Raw genomic sequence first — 6,000 nt, 5'->3', positions numbered from 1 at the left:
TGTGCTGTGTTTTCAAGCGCTTCAAGCGCTTCAATGTGACAGCGGGTGCGTTCACGGAGATCAACGGCAGCCGGAGATCAAGAGCAGCCGCCGCAGGGGAGGGATACCATGGTAAATAGGTTACCTATTTACCATGGTATCTCTCCCCTGGGTGCGTTGTGTTTTGGTGAGCACTAATGCAGGAAAGAAGCGGGCGGGATGGCGAGCTTGTCCTGCTGCTCCAACACAAGTTACCTTAAGAGCCGGTACGATGCGGGCAATGGGTGAAGTTCGTCAGGAGTACTGCATAAAAAAAACGAGTGTGTTGTCGTGGCAGTTGGTGATCAAAGAAATAAAACAAAATAAAATCAATAAATAATAATGTCATAGACTTAAAGTCACACCTTTGAAGTCATAATGCATTGCAAGTGTTATTAGGGAATGTTGTGCTGTGTTTTCAAGCGCTTCAATGTGCTGCTCTGCAAGGTTTGGAGACAGCGGGTGCGTTCACGGAGATCAAGAGCAGCCGGAGATCAAGAGCAGCCGCCGCAGGGGAGGGATACCATGGTAAATAGGTTACCTATTTACCATGGTATCTCTCCCCTGGGTGCGTTGTGTTTTGGTGAGCACTAATGCAGGAAAGCAGCGGGCGGGATGGCGAGCTTGTCCTGCTGCTCCAACACAAGTTACCTTAAGAGCCGGTACGATGCGGGCAATGGGTGAAGTTCGTCAGGAGTACTGCATAAAAAAAACGAGTGTGTTGTCGTGGCAGTTGGTGATCAAAGAAATAAAACAAAATAAAATCAATAAATAATAATGTCATAGACTTAAAGTCACACCTTTGAAGTCATAATGCATTGCAAGTGTTATTAGGGAATGTTGTGCTGTGTTTTCAAGCGCTTCAAGCGCGTCAATGTGACAGCGGGTGCGTTCACGGAGATCAACAGCAGCCGGAGATCAAGAGCAGCCGCCGCAGGGGAGGGATACCATGGTAAATAGGTTACCTATTTACCATGGTATCTCTCCCCTGGGTGCGTTGTGTTTTGGTGAGCACTAATGCAGGAAAGCAGCGGGCGGGATGGCGAGCTTGTCCTGCTGCTCCAACACAAGTTACCTTAAGAGCCGGTACGATGCGGGCAATGGGTGAAGTTCGTCAGGAGTACTGCATAAAAAAACGAGTGTGTTGTCGTGGCAGTTGGTGATCAAAGAAATAAAACAAAATAAAATCAATAAATAATAATATCATAGACTTAAAGTCACACCTTTGAAGTCATAATGCATTGCAAGTGTTATTAGGGAATGTTTTGCTGTGTTTTCAAGCGCTTCAATGTGCTGCTCTGCAAGGTTTGGAGACAGCGGGTGCGTTCACGGAGATCAAGAGCAGCCGCCGCAGGGGAGGGTTACCTATTTACCATGGTATCTCTCCCCTGGGTGCGTTGTGTTTTGGTGAGTCAAGGTCTACTTCAGGCTGCCCCGCCCCCCTCCCCCCGAGATGCCCGAGTCCCTGAAGACGAAGCTGGGTCTGACAGAGTAACTCCACCACAAGGACTCTCGCAGCTCTGCTCCAGGAGGGGAGCCAGCCGTGGCATGACTACAAAGAGGAGATGATCAGATTTTATATATTTAAAAAAGAAACGCCCCAATCCATCACTCTGCTGCTCTGATGTAATGTAAATGTGGAGAGGGAAAACTCTCATTGCCTGTAAATTAGGGGGAGACCCAGAAATGTGCTGTCGGTTTTATCAACACCTGTCTTTAGTTATGTGAAAATAAACCTCTGTAAACACAACTGTACAGCTAGTTCTGGTTTCATTTAATGGTACTCTGAACAGCACCTGCTGAACGACATGTTTTCATCACGTATGTCTGCTGAGACACCGATACAAGCAGCAGGATCTTGCTTCTTGCAAGCATTGTGTGAAACTGTAGAGGAAGCTACCTGAAGCATGAATGTCAGCTCTGAGTTTAACTGCTTTTAGTAGTTCTTGGTTAAAGTAAATTAGAAAGGACTACAGTCCCCAATCCCAGAATTCAGGAATTGGCTGTAGCAGAATGCTGGTGTTTTGGGATGAACACATTATCAGTGTTTAAATTGGAGGTATAGCCGAGTGTGTAGATTGGGATACTTTTCTGTTCCACTGTTTTAGTAAAAAAGCACAGGCATTTTCAATATAAATATTTGTATTGATTACATGAGTGCATGGAGTAATCGCCTTACACACACTTGCAGTGAGGGGCCACCAACTGGACGAGGCAGCAGACCCCCAGAATAGGTGAGCAGCTGTAAGGGGATCAATCGGAGCCAGAGGGGGGGTATGAATCGGGTGCAAAAGGGGCAGAGCTACGTGCTGCTGTTGAAGATTTTTATTCCACTCTGATGAGAAGCAGCAGTGAGTGGTTTTGTATTTCGATATAACTGAACAGGTTGACCTGTAGAAAGCTGGTTATTCTTGCATCTGACTGGTTAACGGTTCACATTTCAACTCATGCAAGAAGTTTTCAGGTAACCAAGCCCCTCTTTGGGATTGCACGTTCTGCTGGTTTGAGGTTGGATGTACTGTTAATACTCTCATGAGTATCATATAAACTTGGTACAGGCGGGGTATCGAGGGCAGATGATCACTGCATGCCTTGTTTTACTGGGGTTTACTGGCTTGTGGATATGGGTTACTTTTCACAAAATATAATGGAATTTGAGAGGTGGAGGATTAGATTTGTTTTTCTTTTATTAAACATTTGGTGAATCCCTTTGTGTTCTAATTCAAGAGTTTTCTAAGATGAACACTATTACTGGATTTTATATATATATATATATATATATATATATATATATATATATATATATATATATATATATATATATATATATATATATATATATATAAAAATATTATTTATTTCTTAGCAGACGCCATTATCCAGGGCGACTTACAGTCGTAAACAAATACATTTCAAGAATATATATACATATATAGTATGTAAGTGGTAGGACTTCATTCAGTATGCTACACTGCCCTCTTGTGGTTCCAATTAACTTCATCTTGACTTTGAAAAATATTTTTTAAAGATCAAGCAGTGGGTTTCTGAAAAACATATAGCATTATATCTCCCCACATGTTGCTACAACTGTTTAAATAACATTCATGTAATTTTTCTTTTCGTTAACATCCTCACAACTTTTTACATTTAAACATCTGAAGTCTGTTTCAGAGGTCTTTTCACCATGTCAGTTCCAATGCACTTGCATTTGAGATCAGGGGTATGTGTCCTCTGATTATTGTCAGAAAATAAAATACAAGTACTCTGGCTTTCGTGTTCAGAACGACATCATGGCTCGTTATTGCTGATGTGGGCAATAATCCACGATCAGGTATAATAATACTATTATATTTAACATAAGACATACTATATCCTGTACTTATAGAACACTATTACAATACAGTGTATTACAATTAAGTTGAAGATGTAGAAATTCTAACAATAAACATGTTCAATTTAGGCAGAACAGCTGCTGGAATAGGCATTGATCAAGACACAGAGTTGTACTCGTTTATTCTGTTTCTACACATCCTGCGATTGAGTGGTGTAGTTACAGATGAACTTCTGGAGTCTAAAAGCAAACAGATATAATAATACAGCAGGACATGCCCAACGAGGATACAACCTATTTTGTAATATTCAACACATTCCTTACAAGCAAGCAGATTAGATTTAAACACATTTTTAGAATGTAGAGCAGTATTTTTATTTTCAGGATCCTGCAAAATAAACTCCACTGTTATCACAGAATAAAAAACTGATTAAAACAATAATATAAACATGTCTAACTTTTTTTTATTTTATTTTATTTGTACTCAAGGCAATCTTGTCAAAGTTGCTAAGGTGGTGTAGGGGAGTTGTTCACAGCAGCTGTCCAGTAACCCAGCCGATTGAATTGGAAACATGGTTCAAGGTCTTTAACTGAGTGATAGCTTGTGTGTGCGCTCCTTCTCTTAAAACAGTGCTTCGCAACCTTGCTTCACCCGTCCTTAACAATGTTTTACTATAAACTCTGACGCGTCTCCCTGGTTGAGAATGCTGACTGAGAGCAGCACGAATCTTACCAGATAACACCCCTGCTTGGATTGAAAACCACAGATCACTGTCTCCCTCTCCTCTCTGAGAGGGAGACAAGCATACCCCTCTACTGAAGCCCCTCTACTGAAAGCTAGCTGCAGCAGGGGACAAGCTTGGCTAATTGCTGCTGTTGTTTTCCTCCACTTATTAAGGTTGTAACAACAGTTCTTAAAGTTTTGTGAACAGTGCTCACTGTGCCTCACCCCCAGCCAAGCCCTCTGCCGCCTCCTGTTGGCTGCACTGAGAAGGGCGTGGTAAGGGATACACTGCACTGCACTGCACTGCACTGCACACACCAAATAAGGGCTGTTCCAGCCCCGGCTTCTGTTTCAAAGTGAACCAATCCCTCCCCGTGCAGATTCATTAATTTACACTTGGAGGCGCCAGCTCCCTATGATTAAAAATAGAAATACAGACTGGCTAGTCCAAGCAGCACCCCTGTGCCTCATTATCAAAGACTTTCAGACAAACAACTCAGGGGCACCAGGGCAGCTGCAAAGAGGGGGTTTAGAGATCTTGTTTTTCTTCTACAAAATGCATGTTATATATTTTGTTGTCCTGCTTTAAAATATAAGCTTTGTTGTTCCAGGATAATGGGGATATTGTGGCAGAACCGAAATGCAGTTCTTTTGATGGTGTTTCCCAGCCGAGACCAGCAGCCCTTTCATGTGTTTCCACATGCAGCATATAGTACCCAGCAGATAATTCAAAAGAACCCAGACTCTGCCAGCTCCCAGTAACATGCTTTAATTGCATTGATTTTGAATGCTGGTAAATTAGTAACAACACAGCTGCCCAATCTATTTGGCAGAAAAAGACCAATTACCAGAGTTTTTCTTAAAAAAAAAAAGGTTGTCTTTACTACAAAGCTGAGTGTGTCGCTCTGGGTAGGTGTGAGGGGACAAATCCAATCCAATCAAATCAAATCAAATTCTATTTATAAAGTGCCATTCACACCAACGGCATCTCAAGGCGCTGTACAGCAACAACAATTCATAATCAAATACAATCCAAAAAACACATACAGGAAAACAAAAAAGACAGTTGAGGCACACTATGATAGAAAGGCCAATGTATAAAAGGAAGAGTTAAGTCTAGATTTAAAGTCCCAGCCTCCCTAACAAAGGTAGGAAGGGCATTCCATAGCTGTGGTGCTCTGTGTGAGGACAGGTACCTTGCTCCTCTGCGAAGCGCAGGAGAATGGTCATGGGGTCGGCCCCGGGTGAGAGCAAATCAGACAGACAGACAGGTAAGAAAGCAATCAGACAGACAGACAAGAAAGCAATCAGACAGACAGACAAGAAAGCAATCAGACAGACAGACAAGAAAGCAATCAGACAGACAGACAAGAAAGCAATCAGACAGACAGACAAGAAAGCAATCAGACAGACAGACAAGAAAGCAATCAGACAGACAGAGAATGAAATCCCCACACGGGGGTCCACACTGTTCAACAAACTCAATCAACATTTCGTTAGTGTACTTGCTCAAAAATAGTATATTAGTGTGCAGGATTTCCTGACACAGCAACTGCGAATCTCAAAGACCATTCTAGACCCTTTGTCTTCTTGCTGCTTATCCGGTTTACTTGCAGCAGCTTGTAATAACAAATATGAGATTCATGTTTTTTGTGATATATTGCATTTTTAAAGGGTCCCTCCCCTATAAGTGAAACTATATTTAAACAACTGTGCATTTTTAGGAAAAAAGTTTTAAAGCAATCCCATGCCATCTGTCCAGTCTAACTGAGACCCAAATATGTCCATGTTTACAGTGTTTATGCACATTTAAAAAATGCAAAAATGTAAAACAGCCAATTTCTGTCCTGTCTTATTAGCAATGTTTTCCTTTTCCAAAATGTTATTATTATTATTATTATTTGTTTATTTAGCAGACGCCTTTGTC

The sequence above is a fragment of the Acipenser ruthenus genome, chromosome 14, assembly GCF_902713425.1.
Source record: "Acipenser ruthenus chromosome 14, fAciRut3.2 maternal haplotype, whole genome shotgun sequence".
NCBI lineage: Eukaryota > Metazoa > Chordata > Actinopteri > Acipenseriformes > Acipenseridae > Acipenser > Acipenser ruthenus.
Note: the sequence above shows the minus strand (reverse complement) of the source record.